Source organism: Ochotona princeps, chromosome X, assembly GCF_030435755.1.
Source record: "Ochotona princeps isolate mOchPri1 chromosome X, mOchPri1.hap1, whole genome shotgun sequence".
NCBI classification, from domain to species: Eukaryota; Metazoa; Chordata; class Mammalia; order Lagomorpha; family Ochotonidae; genus Ochotona; species Ochotona princeps.
In genome coordinates, this window is record NC_080865.1 from 24,008,198 (window position 1) to 24,025,939 (window position 17,742).

Consider the following 17,742-nt stretch of genomic DNA (forward strand, 5'->3'; position numbering starts at 1 on the left):
TGTTCATTATAAGGAAGCTGGTTCATTGAAAAATATAGCAGTTGATACAAACATTATTGAAAGTGTGGCTTACACCCTAAACATATGGTTCTCACACAGTCATTTAATTTTGGCATAGAGTAATTAATTCAGGATAACCTATGTTTGTGTTATTGTCGACCAGAAATTAATGTTTAGAGTTTATCTCATTTATCATCATTTGCATATATCTGAAACCTACATTTGCAACATTATGATAGTCATGAAGGTTGTAATTTACAAAATTAACACTTGCAACAGCTTATCCTTCCATACTTCAAATATGGATAATACATCAGTATTAGTCATGAACAACAATTTAACACTATACTATTTTGAATATTTATTTCCATGTTAACTACAAAGTTCTTCACATTTCTTTTAAAGTGATAACATCACTGAAGTAGAATAAATGTGTTTTCTGAAAGGCAATGGAATCAGTCTTGAGTATGAACATATTAACCACTCTTTATTGTCATGTGTTGACAATCAGACACTCCAAACAGTGGTCTGCTGGGTCACTTGGCCTATCAGTTCTTGAGTTCCTTTTCTCTCTTTCAAGAAAGGGAAATCATTTTAAAAGGCAGAGAACTAGGCCTGGTGTGGTAGCCTAGCGAAAAAAAGTACTCGCCTTATAACAGCCAGGATCCCATATGGACACCAGTTCTAATTCCAGCAGCCCCACTTCCCATCCAGCTCCCTGCTTCTGGCAGAAGTCTGGCTCTTCCATGATCTATGTATTACATTTCAACACACCATTTGCACAGGCCAGGGCTACTTCAGGCCAAAGCCAGGAGACAAGAACATCTTCCAAGTATTCTACCTGTGTAGCAGGGGCCCCAGCACGTGAACCACCCTCTGCTGTTTTTCCCATGCTGTCATCAGGGAGCTGGGTCAGGGGTGGAGCATCCAGGGCATGAATGGGTACCCATACCAGATGCTGGTAACACAGGTGACAGTTTAATCTGTAAACCACAATGCCTGCTGCTCCTTTTAGTATTATGCTCCTTGTATATTCCTAGCAGAATTGATCTATTTTTTGTTTAGCTAAAGTGTTGTAAATCTTTCTTATTTGCAAAAATAACAAACTGTATTGCAGATGATTATGCTCTAATGCCAAAAGTATATACATTTTAAAAGATTTTAAAAGATTCTAATTAAGCCATACATTATTTTTTCTCCCCTGAATTCCTTAAATGTTTAAAAATGTTATTTAGTGATGAAACTAAAGCACATAAAAATCAAGAATAGATACATTACCATAAAACATCAAGTGATCAAATATATGAAGTCAAAGCTACAATAACAAAGATTCCAATGGGAAAAATCTGTACAGGATCTGTTTTGTGGAACTTAAATGTTAAGCCTAGAATCACCACATGACTCAACCATTCTGCTTCCAAATATATTTACCCAAAATCATTGAAAATAAGCATTCAAACAAAAACATGTATGCAGTATTCACAATAGAACTTTTCACAACAACCAAAAGATGAAAACAGCCCAAACTGAAGATCAATTGATGAAATCTAAAATGTAGCATAAACATGAATTCATATATTATTAAAGAATAATGAATAAAGTAATGATATATGCTATATCATGGAGAACCTTGAAAACATGAATTCTAAGAGGAAGAAACCTGATACAAAGAGTTAGGTCTTACATGGCTGCACTTACATGAAATTTCCATACTAGGTAAATTTATAGCTACAGAACGTAGATTCGAATGTATTTCAGGCTGGTGATATGCAAAAAGTAAGGAAAAATCGTTAATGAGTATAAAGCTTCTTCTTAGCTGAATTAAAAAACTCTAAACTTGGGTACTGTGATGGTTACACAATTAATAAATATTATACACACTAATAAGCTTTATATTATAGGTGAATGAACTGCATGAGACAGATTATAAGCTAAAAAATTTTTGAAAATAAAGTATGCACTAAATACAATTCAAAATAATGATTTTTGTTGTATGAATCTCACCGCATATAACAAAGTAAAATAGAAGCTATAAAGTACAGCTTTTTCATTTTGTATTTTAAGATTTTTAAATTACATAGTTTCTTTTAAACGGTTATCTGAAAAGAAAAGATTTATGTGAGTGTATATATGCATTTGACTATAATATATACAAAGAAATGGTAGCTAATTGACAATTCATAAAATTCACAGATTATTGCCAAGGGTGAAAACTAGAGAAATGGCTACGAAAATGGAAGAGACAATGATATGAGATTCTAGCCAACATCATCCAGCAGGTACTCATGAAGGTATACATCATGAGAATTGAAGCAATGAATGGAAATTAGAAAACAATAAGAATTAAATGTGAGTGTACAAAATTGGCTCACTCAAATCTTCAACATAACTCAATTTATTAGTGCAGACTGAGGATCAGAAAAATTCCGACTAGGTAAATGTTGCAGAACTAGTGAATGACTAAATGGAACCCAGTACAGGTTTATCTGCCTCTACTGTCTATGCTTGATGATGCTGCCTCTCAGGTGAGAGGGAAAGGCAAAATGAAAAAGAAGGACCAAAAGTAAGCGAATAAATGTTTAGATTCAGTTAACAGGGTGCATGTCCTTGTACATTTTGATAACTATGCCATTTTTTGTAATTATATAATCACACTGTTATAACTGGAATAAATCAATTTTTAAAGAGGTGTGAAGACACATTAAAGGAAAAAAAGGCAGATATAAAGCTGTTTCAGATATCCTATCATATCCACAAGTGAAATTAAATATCTGAAATTTCTGATGAGAAGACATCATTATAAATTACTATTAAATGCATTGTTTAGGCATAGTATACAACAAAATGAGAACTGGGTGGCACCACAGGAATATGTAGTAACATAGTTCTGAATCTGGTATAGTTTACTTTTTCTTGGAATGTTCCTCATAGAATTCTTCCCAATTTTGTGTTAAGGGGGGAACCAGACCACCATAAACGAGGAAAGCTGTGAGGAAAACCGACATGAGTGAGATTTCTGAGCAAGCAATGTGCAAAATGAGTGTTGTTTCAGCAGGAAGGGCCACCCAACTCCTGGTTTTCTACATCCTGGAAATCCTTAAACCCTGATAAATTGTTTTCCAAGGAGGTAATTTCTTTTGCCTTGTCCCAAGTAAGTAAAGCTTCCTTGTAAGCAAGTCATACCTGAATCTGAATAAGTTGGTGACACTTAAACACAAAAATATCCTGTGTCTACTAACATTAGCATGCACTTCCTGAAAGTAAAATTTGATAGACAATAAACTGTTTACTAAAGACACAATGAATTTTGCTTTTTTCTGACCATTATATTAACCCAGAAAAAAAATTCCACAAGCTTATTTAAAAATTCCTTCTTTATCACATGTTGATATCAGGAAATGGCCTATGTTTGAGAGATGATGTGACATCCAAATCTCACTGCTAAATGTCTTTTTGCCTAAAGTAAACCAAAGGCTTATCCCTTTGGCAATCCCTTTCAGAAAATAAAATCCAGATGCATTAGAATCAAAACTGTATGAAAGAGAAACTCAGAAATGGACTAAGGCCAGACATAATTTCCTGTTAACATTACATATATCTGCTGGCAGAGTCCACTTTAGTAACTTATAAAGAAGCAGTTATCTCAGGTTCAATATTTCACCATCCCAAGAAAACTGTGTTACTATGTTTCACAGCCCAATACAAATAAAGAAGTTCTAGCCCTCACACGACTATCCCAAATATAAAGGATGTGAGGACAAAAGGTATCCCTTGCCTGTCACTTCCACTATGTATATTTCACTAGTGACACCTTGAAGCAATGGTGAATAGAAATTAGCTCTGTCACATGTACTGATGCATCTCATTTTAAAATAATGATAAAACTCTCCAAGTACTTGACACAAGCAGGTGTATAAACAATCATTTCCATCACCACTTGATTCTTTTTTTTTACTTCATTAATTACATTGTATTATGTGACACAGTTTCATAGGTACTGGGATTCTCCCCACCCCTCCCCAAACCCTCCCACCATGGTGGATTCCTCCACCTAGTTGCATAACCACAGTTCAAGTTCAGTTGAGATTCCCCCATTGCAAGCATATACCAAACATAGAGTCCAGCATCTTATTGTCCAGTCAAGTTCAATGGCTTCTTAGGTATACCCTCTCTGGTCTGAAGACAGAGCCAGCAGAGTATCATCCCAATCAATTGAAAGCTCCAACATACCATCAGTAAAAATTTACATCATTATGGAATTAATTGACATAGTAATGAGTAACCAATATGTTAAAAATAAATGCTAGTTCTTAACCACCTTCTGTGACCACCTCATTGACATTTCAATTTTAGTTTATACACAACATATAACATACATAACATGTTATACATAACATCATATCATCTAACAACTCAAATTCAACATACCGTATGATCCAGCAATAGCACTCCTAGGAATATATCCAGAACAATTGTTTTATGAGAAACCAACATGCACTCCTATGTTCATAGCAGCACAATCAGTAATTGCAAAAACATGGAAGCAGCCAAAATGCCCATCAGCAGAGGATTGGATAAGAAAGCTATGGTTCATCTACTCCATGGAATACTACTCAGCTATTAAAAAAAAACAAAATGCAGTTCTTTGTGGCCAAATGGGCCAAACTGGAAACCATAATGCTAAGGGAAATGAGCCAATCCCAAAAGGTTAGATACCACATGTTCACCACTTGATTCTTGTACTTGACCGGGTAAGTATTCTGTTCATTTCGCCCCACTACAAATTATTCCTAGCCCATCCCTCCTTTTACTCCTTCATAAAAATTACATTATCTCATCTTGGTGTGATAAAATGTGAGGAAAAATACTCCATTAAATTTACATATGTAGTTTGCCCCCCAATTTTCAAAATATATATGCACTCTCCAGCATGCTAAACCCTAGCCCTAACCTTGGAACCAAAAGCCTACTTTTAGAAACCAGCTCCACCAGTTACTAACTTTGCCTTCTGTGATTCAGCTTCTGTTCACATAAAATGGAGAGAATAATAGTCTAACTTATAGAGTTATTTTGAGAAGTAAATGAGTTCATATATGTAAATGACTTGAAAAGCATCAGGCCCATATTAAATCATAGCTACTTTATCATATGAGGCCAAGCCCTTTACTGGTTGCAATCTTTTATGCCTACTCAAAGGATTTCCTATTTAACTATCTACTTTTCTTACTAAATCATCAGTTTCTCTCTCTCTTCCTGGAACATTTCCATTAGTGTACAAATATAATATCTCTCATTCAAAAATAAGCAGCAGGGCCTGGCGTGATAGCCTAGTGGTTGAAGTCCTTGCCTTGCATGCGCCGGGATCTTATATCAGTGCCAGTTCTAATGCCGGTAGGCCCCTCTTCCCATCCAGTTCCCTGCTTGTGGCTTGAGAGGGAAGCTATGGATGGCCCAAAGCCTTGGGATCCTGTACCCATGTGGGGACCCAGAAGAAGCTCCAGGCTCCCGGCTTTGGCTCAGCGTAGCTCCAGCCATTGTGGTCATCTGAGGAGTGAATTATTGGATGGAAGATCTCTCCTCCTCTTGGTGTATCTGACTTTCCAGTAAAAATAAATAAATTAAAAAAATATATAAGCTGCCTAAATTCCTATTTGTTTACTTAGTGACTAGTGCAGTCCGGGATTTTCTTTTATAGCAAGCTCCTTAAAAGATTTCTATAAACTCACTGCTTCTGCATTTTCAGCTTTTTGTTTTTCAGTTTTTCATTTGTCCACTGAAACTCTTCTTTTTCAAAGTCGACAATCTCTTACAGCTTGCCAAAATCAATCATCATTTTTTCAGTTGTATTATGCAACCTCTCACACCATTTGCCAATTAACAACAACTCCCAGCTTGCAGCATGTTCTACATGGCCTGAGGGCTGTGTTTCTCAGCTTCCTTTTACACCTTTTATTTTTCTTGGAAAGAGAGAGTGAGCAGGCGAGCATAAGGTATACTCCCATGCATTGGTTCACTCTCCAAATGCTCAGGACAGCCAGGGCGCTGCTGTGGGAGCAGAGGCTGAGTTCGACCCACGTCTTCCATGTGGGTGCCAGGAGCCGGTGTCTGCTCCCACGCAGGGTGCACATTTGTAGGGAGGATCCTGGACACAAACTGTGACATGGGATGCGGGCTTCACCAGTGGTTTCTGAAACGTTACACCAAATGCCCACATCTTATCCACTACTAGATGTTCACCAAATACTTATCTTTTCTGCCAGATATCTGAAAGTAAAATACTACACCAGATTCAGTTCTCAGACATTGACACTCATCTTCATACTACACAAACTCATGGTTTTAAAGACCATTTTTATAATACCATTTTCTCTCAAATTTACGCATGCAAATCAGACTTCAATTCTGAAATCTAGATTTCAACAGTTCCAATTAAATATAGAAAATAAGAAACCTAATTCATTAAAAACTGAATTATTGATCTTGACAACTCTATCCTTGTAAACTTCCCCATCTTAGTACATGAAACCATAATCTACCAGATACACAGACCAAAACTAAGGAAATATTATTGTCTCATCTATTTTTCTAATATCTTCTGCTCAATTCAACATCAGCTGCTACTAGTTCTACCTCTCAGCACACACACTCTAGATCAATTCTTCCCACCACAATAACTGTAATTTCCCAATGAGACACATAATATCTCCCACACTGGCATATGTACTACTCCTGTAAGTACCAGAATGATCCTGATAGAAGTGCTGGCTTGCTCACAACCATTCATGTCTGCCTCAGAGTTCTATGCAGACTTAAAAGTTGCTACCAAGGCACTATGTGACCCCTGACCTTACATCTGATCACTCTACCCCTTGTTCATCACTGGACTTCTGTTCTAATGTTGTAAGTTCACTGTCAACTCAGGACCCTTCACACTGAGTTTCCCCTGCCTCAACATTCTTCCACTAGTATCAGTCAGTACCTCCACTGTAAAAGATATGTATTTTTTCCAAAAGATGGACCTGTTATCTTACTGCATGAGGTCCAGAGCTGTATGACTGAGCTTAACCTGTATAGTGTAGCCACCCAAAAATTACCCTTTGCATTTCACAAATTCAAGTGTTTTATTGTTACCAATAAGAGGATGGCTGCATGAATCCTAAATGTCAGTGAGGCCTGTGTATTGCTGAAAATGTATCCTGAATCAAATCACTGCTCTGCCAAGTCAACAAAGTTCTTCTCTATTTCCTTTTCCTAGTGGAACATAGTATTTGAAAAAACTAGAACACTTTAGGTTTCATGTATTTCTTTTCTAATTTTTTAATTTATTTTGAGGGAGTTCAGATATTTCTGAAGATCTGGCAAAATCAAAATTATAGATATTAAGTAGAGTTTCCACTAAACCTGTCATGGTGGGAGAGAAAAATATTCAAGATTAAAGGTATTTAACTGACTTCTTTTTACTTTTTAAATGTTTATTTATTTTGATTGGAAAGGCAGATTTATGGAGAAAAGAGGAGACAGAAAGATCTTCCATCTGCTGGTGGCCACAACAACCGGAGTTGAACCAATCTGAAGCAAGGAGCTCTCTCGACATCTTTTCACGTGGGTACAAGGTCCCAAGGACTTGGGCCATTCTCTGTTGCCTTCCCAAGCCATCAGCAGAGAGCTGGATGGGAAATGGAGCAGTTGAGACATGAACTGGTGCCCATAAGGGATGTCAGCACTTAGGGGTGGAGGATTAGCTAGCTCAGCCAACATGCCAGCTCTTAATTGTCTTTCTTGATGAGAACAAAGCTTTATTATATCAAAAAACCACAAAAAGGTAAGGCAGGACTACAAACAGAAAAGCAGTCTGTATCAGTTGACGATTCAAGCTATACAAAAAGAGAAATGATTAGAAGCGAGTGGATTAAAATTCTGTCTTAGCAAAAGCTGATGAAGAGAAGGGAGGCTGGGGTGTGAACAGAGGACTGGGGGTGAGCAGAGGAGTAAGGAAAGTGCGGTTGTCTTGGAACTGAATCTATGGAATGTATGAAATGCATTATAGTAATAAAAAGTGAAACAAATTTCAGCAGAGTAAAACAAAATATATAAATGGCAAATGACAAAGTAAAATAGTATAAAATACTATTGTATCTATTCATGAGTATATACATTATCAGTATATACATGATGATCCTAATATATGCTATTAGTAATAAACAATTAACCATTTTATGTGTTCTTTTTCACCAACAAAATCTTCTATTCAGCACCTGAAATTCAATAAATTAAAATTCAAGTATAAAAGTGGTCTCAAATACAGGTTTCAAAGAGCAAGTCCAGAAATTGCCTAAATGTGCTTTCTCTGGTTTAACAATAGCATTGCTGTCAGATTATAGCTACCAAGTTATAACATTTGATACATGTCAAATATGATTCTAAGCAACTTTATCATGTTCTTTACTTAGTCTAAGAATGGGCAAAACAAAGGCCTGTTGTCAGTCACCTACTTCTGGAAATAAAATTTTATTGAAACATGACTACAATCATTTATGTACATTTTGTCTGTTCATGATTTCATGCCACAAAAGCAGAACTGATTAAATGCAGCAGACTTTATAAAACCAAAAAACAAACAAACAAAAAACCGATCTGGCTCTTAACATTTGCCAGGTCCTGGCTTAATCTAATACGACAATGCTTGGCATAATTTCCCATGTCCTAGTTACTTAAAGAATATTTACTTGATTGATTTTAACTGTATTACACATATAAACAGAAAGCTGTATTGACAATTCTAATACTAGATATAAACCATTAACATTTGGTCTTTTTATCTTGACAGCTTTAAAGCTACCCAAGCCACCTAGATATATAAAAGTCAAATAATATAAAGAAAGCATTTCTCAAAGTCTTAATAAACTCCTGGCAGAAGTAATGCATTCTTCCTACAAGGTAACCGGTCCCCCTGGAGCCTGATGTGTTCGCTGGCTGATGTCTGCCTTACATATCTTCTTACTCCCCAGTACTTAACACAGCATGTGGCATCAAGTTGGGCTTGTATGAATGTTTCTGGAATAAATTTCCTAACAGGGCAGATGCTTTTCATATAACTGGAACTCTTTTCTCTGTCCAATTTAATCATGGGATTGCACAATTTAAGACTGCATGATATATTCTAGTGCTCTCATGCTGTTACGTCTGGTTATAAATGAGGATCCAACTAAAGCTTTCCTGACTGAGAACTTTATTTTCTACAAAGAAAAAAAAAATATTGGCATGGCACAAGACTTCAGATACAAAGCCTGCATACTGCCAAGCATGATGGCATTATACAATAGTTCACCATGTGTTTTCACATATAGATTGCAGAAAGATATTTATAAGCTCAAAATCAACTGCATGACTATTATGAATAGTGTATTTGTGCTATAAAAACCAAAGCTGTTGATTATACCTGATATTGTTTCATAAGTTTCCATTAACATCTGAGATATGAATTCCATTTTTCACATTTTCTTCTTAGCATTTAGGTTTCAAAAATATCCAAAAATTAATCTGTCTCACTTAAAAACAAAAACAAAGTTGTCATTAATTCTACTGCTGCAGGGTACTGGGAAATTTACTAGTCTGTGCCAAGTCATTTCTAACAACCTGCTTTTAGGAAAAAACCGTCCTTTTAGTATATGATCTAGGTCAAGGAGAAAAATAAGCAGGAAAAGGTGGAAAATTAAACATGCACTAAAAACAGTGAAGTATAAAGTTCTAAAACCTTAGCTAACAGAGTTTGTGAACCTTTTGGAGGCTATGGAAAGGGCTGAGGAATGCTGTGAATCTTTGTTTTAGGAGGCCTAGTGAGGGAATGTGTGAAGAGAGATGGAACAAATTGCTCAATGAAAGTAATGGGGTCATCCCTTCAGCTGCCTTCAGGGATGCTGTAAATTTGGATGTTCTTCATTCAGTATCTATTCTTTCGTCTTCCTTACGTAGCTCCCAGCAACTCCATTTTAGAGTCTGCTGTAGTTCATTGCAAGGTGGATTTCTCCTTCTAGTCCTGAGTGTTTTTCAGCCAACCCTCACAATCTGATTTTTTTTTCTTTAAATGCCTTCCTTTTCGACTCAAAACTAAGTCACATGTCCTAAAGGATGGTAATGCCTTTATAAATAGGAATACTCTCACCTTATTGGTCTGTCCACATTTTACCCCATTTTTGTGTTTTATTTATCATTAATCTTTTATCTTTATCATTAATCTTAGCCATGTGTCAAACACACCAGCTTCTAACCACCTAGACAGTCATAGGAATAAAGAATATGAAGGAACTGAATCACCTTCCTAACCCTGCTATTGTCAGTATGCTATTCTCTCCCAAAGAGACTTTGGTGATAGGCAGATTCATCCTCCTCACCTATCAAGATTGGAGAAGACATGTGGACAGCACTGTTGACATGTCAGCTAATTATTTAGTTATACCTTAAGTAGTTATCTTGTTTTCTGAAGGAAAAACATGAATACCACCTTTATAACAAAATGAGTTAGCTCCCAGTCTAGATCTCTATTTTTCAGCAGTTATTGAGAAAAAATCTTTCATATTTAGCATATGAATTAAAAAGTGACAGATAACAACAGAATATAATTAGTCTGCTTTATTAGCTCTTACACTGTAGAAAAAAAGGTAATGCAAATGTTTAAAATTGTGTTGGTTTAAAGGATAACTAGATTTGACTGTCAGTTTGATGAGTCTTTGATGAATAAGTTTTTTGGGATATTTTGGATAAATATGGGGCATTGCTCATTCATTAACACAAACAGAGAGAAGTAAATAATTATTCTGTTTATATTCTCTCCTAAAATAACTTACACATATTGACTGCTCGCAGTACTGCAGACGCTGTCACATTTCTGCATGCTTTCTTTCTTACCCCTCAGTACAGACTAATAAGCTCCACAGTATTAACAGCTGCATTTGACAGGGGAAGAGACTTAGACAAAGAAGTGAACACCAATGGAAGTTTACTTTGACCATCTTCCATCAGAACCTATGCCCTCGCCCTGCATGCACGCCCGGATCCCATATGGATGTCAGTTCTAATCCCGGCAGCTCCACTTCCCATCCAGCTCCCTGTTTGTGGCCTGGAAAAGCAGTTGAGGATGGCCCAAAGCCTTGGGACCCTGCACCTGTGTGGGAGACCCAGAAGAAGCTCCGGGCTCCTGGCTTCAGATAGGAGCAGCTCTGGCTGTTGTGACTGCCTGGGGAGTGAACCATCGAATTGAAGATCTTCCTCTCTGTCTCTCCTCCTCTCTGTATATCTGAGCTTCCAATAAAATATAATAATAATAAAAAGAGACATTTCATACAGCAACTACAGAGTGCAGTACCAAAGATGAGGCATAAGAAGGTCATAAACATGTATTTTCTGTAGAAAATATTTAAAATAATAATAAAGCCAAACTAGCATCTACCTGCTTTTTATTATATCCATGTGTCAGCAACTCTAGATGCTATCTGAGCTAAAATTCCCCTCCTTGGTGTGGAGGTAAGAAGGAATTCTTTGTTGCTTAAATTCTAAGCAATTATTCTGGTTCCTGTTGAGCTTTAATAACATTTGGATAATCTTCAAATTAGCACATTTTAAATTACTTATCCTTGAATAAACATTAAATTATATCTAGAAGTTAAACTGGAAAGTTCCCAATTATGCATTCAACCACTGTCACACACAGATTGGACCACACAGGTTTATTTCAAGAGCAAATTGCTACTGGCTTAGACAGGAAGTCACTGCAGCTCTTCTTAGGCGTAGGTATCATCTCCAAACCTTGGGTATTTCAAAATCTGAACTTTAAAGGCAGCTTCAAAATAAGCAAAAATCTCACCATGATGGTGAAGTCTAAGGAACAAAAACTTCAGTTCTTCACATGAAAACACTGATGTCACTCTGTGGAGATCTTTTTTGTGCTAAAAAAAAAATACTTGAAGAGACACTGCAAAGGCCCTAGAACATTCCAACAGAAATGCACTTAAACCACATCCCAAAAATGTCTAAAATTTCTCATAAGATAGTAGCAAAAAAAAATCTGGCAAATTCAGCCTTATAGTTAAGACTTTTCCTACTTGTACTATGTATAAATGTATAAAATTAATGTTTCTAGAGAAGAGTAATAAAATGTGAGGAATAGGCATTTGTTACAATGGTTAAGCTGTCACTTGGGATGCTTTCATCTTATACTGGAGTAGCACCTAAGTTCAAGTTCAGGTTCCATCTCTACTTAGACTTCCTACTTATACAAGTTACGGGAAGTAACACGTAATCTATCAGGTACTTGGGTTTTTGCTACCTATGTGAAAGTCTCAGCTTGAGTTCCTGGCTTGTGATTTTGACATGGCACAGCCAGAGCTGTAAGCATCTCTGAAGTAAATCTATGAATTGAAGATTCATTCTCATTCTCTCTCTCTCTCGCTCGCTGCCTTTCAAATAAACAAATCATTTTTAAGATATGTTGTTTTGTTACATATGCTTGATAGACTAATATAAAATCTAAGGCAATTATAGATGGGAAGTGATCAAAAATAACACAGTTAATTGTGCGTAATGAAGAAATCCTTCGCTCAATCCCACAATTCACACTCTGATCCCTCGTGTCTCTCCTTAAAGCATCACTATCAGTAGTGTGCCTGCTACTCCCAGGGATGACTACTCTGCTAAGGTCACTGATGAACATTCATATTACTCTCTGTAGCATGACTGTCTTCATCTTTGAATTTTACAACTTCATTCTCTTACTCTTAGTTTCCACTTCTTCCCTTGACATTTTTCCTCATGTCTGTCTCTCTATCCTGCTATCCTGTCTCATCTCTTCCTAATGATTCCTAGCTTTAAATTAGATTGCACTGCTTCCCTAATGTAGGCTATTTTTACTTCCCACACTATCAGTACTTCAACACACATATTTGGATGTGTTCACCAATTATTTACTGAAATGTATATTTCTAACCAAAACCAGTGAGCCCACCGTCCACTTTTGATATTGCTGCTTAGATGCCTCACTGCTTTCTTAAACATAACATAACCAAATTTAAATATCATACCTTAGTCTCTGAATGTCCTTTTCTATGTTTCCCAAACCAGTAAACCTGGAAGCATTCCAGGTTTCTATCCATATTTTATCCTGATGTGCAACTATTGATCGAACCTGCTGAATCAGCCTACCTTTCCCTCCCCACTGCTGCTTGGAGGTACATGGTGCCAGCAGGGTCTTAATTGGTATTTCTACCTCCAGTCTCAAACATTTTGGAAATGATTTCCACCAAATTCTAAGTACAATCTTACTAGAGAGTTTATCTGATTAGATTACATTTATGGTTTGTGGTATGCTGCTGCTTGATATATACAATTGGGACTCCTTAGTATGGTGTATAATCAGACCTGGTTCTGACCTGACTTTCGTCATAGCTTTGAGAAAGTTCAGCACGTCATTTTTGTAAAATGCCTGGAGTTCTCTAAACGTGCGTCTACATATCATACTTTTTCTCCTACTTCTCCATGCCCTTTCATTGTCTACTCTATGAAAACTTTATTATTTTGATGATACAATCCGATAGCAGCTTGTTTTAAATTTTTCTTTACAATCACAGTCAAATTAAACATTCCCACTGCAAAGTCACTATAGTAATCTCTATCATATTCAAACTTCGCAGTTTACAAATTACCTACCTCTTTTTAAAACTATAAGCCCCAAGCTGGCAAATATTGAAACAATTATTTTTATATCTCTGGCTCGTAGCATATTTCCTAGGTAGTTAACAAATGTTCCTAGACAAATAAGGAAATCATGTTTGATCCAATTATATTATTTGCTATTTTCCTTTTTGGTGACTACTGTAGCCATACTTAGCTTCTTCACACTGATATAAGTTGTTGAGAATGCTCTAAAATTGCCTATATTTAATAAATACTGAGAATCTCTACTGCAGCAACATACTAAGTTATGTTTGTGTATGGTGGGGGGAAACCCAGTGTAACAGGGTATAAAACTGTAAAATATATTTTATTCTATCTTACAAACATTTTGTGGTCATGTCACACAATACACTATCTCAACAGTTGCATTTATCTAAATTGCCATGTTCTTACCTGTTTTAAAATCTCTGATTTCTCTGCCAAAAGTATAGTGTCATTTGCTCCTTACATATAGTTTAATTTCCAATTCTATTTAATGTTTCATTACAATCCTTATATCCTTGTTCTCTGTTGTAAGTAAGGTAGCTATTGCCATTCCAAAGGTCACGTGCAGCAACTGAGTGGAACAAAGTTCTCAAATACCTCCCATTGCCATTTTGAACAGATGTTACTAGATAATTTTATTCCCAGCCACCTCAGTATGTCAAATTCAGGGAAATCATTTTCTTAAACTATAATAGAATTTTCATTGAGGCAATTCATCTTCAATGCATGAGATATGAATTGCTCACCTATCCTTAAATTTGTCTGAAAAATCAAAAATATTTTCAAGCAGTGGTGCTGAATTCTGTGACTATGGGGAGAAAGTGATATGATGATAGTATCACTTGGAGAACGAAATTGTATAAAATAAATTTATAATTGATGTGCCACTTTGTGGTCACTAGAGTTAATGGGCCTCTTAAGAAGTTCTACTTAATAACAATAAAGTGTCATTTTTACAAGGCTTAATGTTGGAAGAATTAATACACCTCACAGTCTGACCTTCAGTTGCTCCTCTGAGGGTAACTCCTGCACCATTTTATGCACATGCATTTTCCAGATTTAAGTTGATATTATAAAAATCAGTATTCTCAGATGTTTTTAATAAAACTGGGATATTAACTGTAGTTAGATGGAGCAACCTGTTTAGTGCACAGATAACATTTTAATAAGGGAGGAATTTTCACCAAGATTTAGCTAATGCTTAACCTCCAAACCACTCAAATAATTTGCATGGATATCTAGGTAAGAGAAATGATGGTTACTGCACCATCATGACTGATCTGAGGATAGCCATCAGTAAAAATCTCTTGTTTCAAAGGCAGTATGCAGTAAGGCATTAACAACTCCCATTTCCCCCAATCCTTCGTCAGGATGCATGCCAAAATGATATACAGTAAAGTTTAAATATCCCATTGTTCTGATCATGGACAGACACAACAAAACAAAGTACCCAAAGCATCACTCTAAATAACAGGGTGTCATGACTTCCAAAGCAAGTGTGAACAGTTAACTGGAGCCTTGGTTCCAAGATTGACTAACAGCATTTAGCAGCCTGTGAGAGTGTTTTTCCGACATATCAACATTGTGAAAGATCTGGCAAAGCATCACCAAGTTGTCTTGATTTTCCAAATGCAGTAAACAAACCTCCTTTGACTGGCAGATGGAAGAGAAACTATACTTTTCTATAGTGGTTATCAGACTTCCAATTGAAGGGAAGTAAATAGTAGGTTCAACAATACAAATGCAGAAAACATTCAAACTTATCTAATAGTTTCCTGTGAAAATGTATCAGTACATCAGTTCAAGACAAAAGATCAGGCTTAAAACCTGAGACCAAATGTGAATAAAGGAGCTGAAAATACAGTAAGTCCTAGGAATTAGCCACCTTTTACTCCCAAGAAAGGAAACCCCAATGGGATTCAATTGACACAAGAGCTAGTTGAGATGGGAGAAGGGACCCTTAAGATAGTAAAAGCAAGGTAGAGGAGTCAGAAAACTTTGCCATGGGACCATAGTTCTGACATCTTTGGAGGAGGAATAGGCAGGGGGAAGGGGAGGAGAAGTAAGCCTTATCATATAGTATAAACCAAAACACTTCTGGCCGAGCTGATGGAGAATCCTGAAGCTAAGGTTGGCATCACAGGTTTCCTATTTCTCAGAGGAATGGCCTGAGTCATCATTGTCCCTGCTGTACTCAACTAATGTCTCGGGGCAGCTCCTAGCGGCAGTCTCCACACGGAAGCCATGATGGATACACAATATAGCATCAATTATGCTTCCAATACTAGAAGAGGTGAGGACCTTTTCAGGAACATTACAATGTATTTAGTTACTATGCCTTCTTACATGTAAATACAAATCTGAGCTTTAACAACAGGCATAAATGGTGTTACATTACACCAAAACTTTGTAGAAACATATAGAAACAAAACCCAAATACATGCAGAAATATGAAAACTCCTGTAGAAAGTTCTGGTTATTCAAACAAATGAGTATAAGTAAATATAGAAATAAAAAGTCTAAATAATCAGTACCTTCAAATGTATTTCTTACCTGCTGACATTCACTAGCTTTAGTACACATCAGCGCACACAGTTTTAACATCTTTGTCCACCAAGAGAGTACTGGCATGAACCAAATTAATCAGTAGAACAACTCTAGGAGACAGCTCAAATAATCAAAAAAAACTTCTTGAGTCCCTCACACAGAACACAAAGGCTAACGGCACTTTTTTTCACAAATCTTTATGAATGATCCTGGGGAAGAGAAATGTTTTATCAATGCTATTTGGCAGCTATTTGGCAGCCCCATTAGAATGAAGAGCTAAGAGTAGAAAAATGGCTTGCAATCACCAGGGCCCTTAGAATTATCCCACATAGTATCTCCCAGGATCGCTACGGAAAGGAAAGGATCAGAAGGCAATACTACTAGCTGGTTTATATTTGTACCGCATTAAAGATTCCATCTTGAAGAAAAAAAAATCACAGTGAAGAGATCTGGGCTATATAATTTCTAAAATCACTCTAACAACACATTTCTAACCAACTGACTAAAATTGTAGTAGCAAGGGCCTGACACTATAGCCCAGCAGCTACATCCTTGCCTTGCATGCACCAGAACCTCATGTGGTGCCAGTTCATATCCCGGCGGCTCTATTTCCCACCAAGCCTGGATCCTTACAGATGGGCTCAGCTCTGGCCACTGTGGACACTTAGGGAAGGAACCAGAGCACAGAAGATCTTTCTGTCTCTACTTCTTTACTGTCATTCCAATAAAAACAAATAAATCTTTTTAAAACTGTAGTTGTGAATCCATATTGCTGCACAATGGTTAAGCAGCTGCTTCAGACAGCAACATCCCATAGCACAACGGAAGTTTTGAGTTTTGATGCAAGCTCCTGCTAATGCTCCTGGAAAGGCAGCAGGATGGTGTGCACGTGTCACCTCTGCGGGAGATCCAGATGGAGATCCTTACCCTTAGCTTCAGTCTGAGCCAATCTTGGGTACTGTAACCAACTGGAGAATGAATCAGCAGATGGAAGACGCAAGATCGCTTGCGTTCTCTCGATCTCGATCTCGAACTCGATCTCTCTCTCTGTCTCCCCCCGTACCCTTTCCTCCCTGTCACTTTAACTTTAGATAAAGAGTTAAAGAATAATAAAATAGTAGTGAAAATTTTAGAGAACAGTATGGGATAATCCTAAGAAAAAGGATGTTGTTCTTGGGGGTCAGTACTCTGGGTCAACTGGCTAACTCTTCACCAACAGACAACAGCATATCATACAGGTGCTGGGTCATGTCCCAGACACTCCACTTCCCATCCAGCTCCCTGCTTGTGACCTGGGAAAGCAGTCAAGGACAGCCCAAAACCTTGGGACCCTGCACCCATGTAGGAGACCCAGAAGAAGCTCCTGTCTCCTGGCTTTGGATTGGCTCAACTCTAGCCGTTACAGCCACTTGGGGAGTAAATCAGTGGAAGGAAGATCTTTCTTTCTGTCTCTCCTCTCAGTAAATCTGACTTTCCAATAAAAAT

General features: G+C 37.0%; 1 protein-coding gene across 1 annotated transcript in view; it reads right to left on the reverse strand.

The window, feature by feature from the left end:
- IL1RAPL1 (interleukin 1 receptor accessory protein like 1) overlaps positions 1-17,742 on the reverse strand; it is a 1,231,223-nt gene that overhangs the window by 998,142 nt on the left and 215,339 nt on the right. The window lies entirely within an intron of this gene.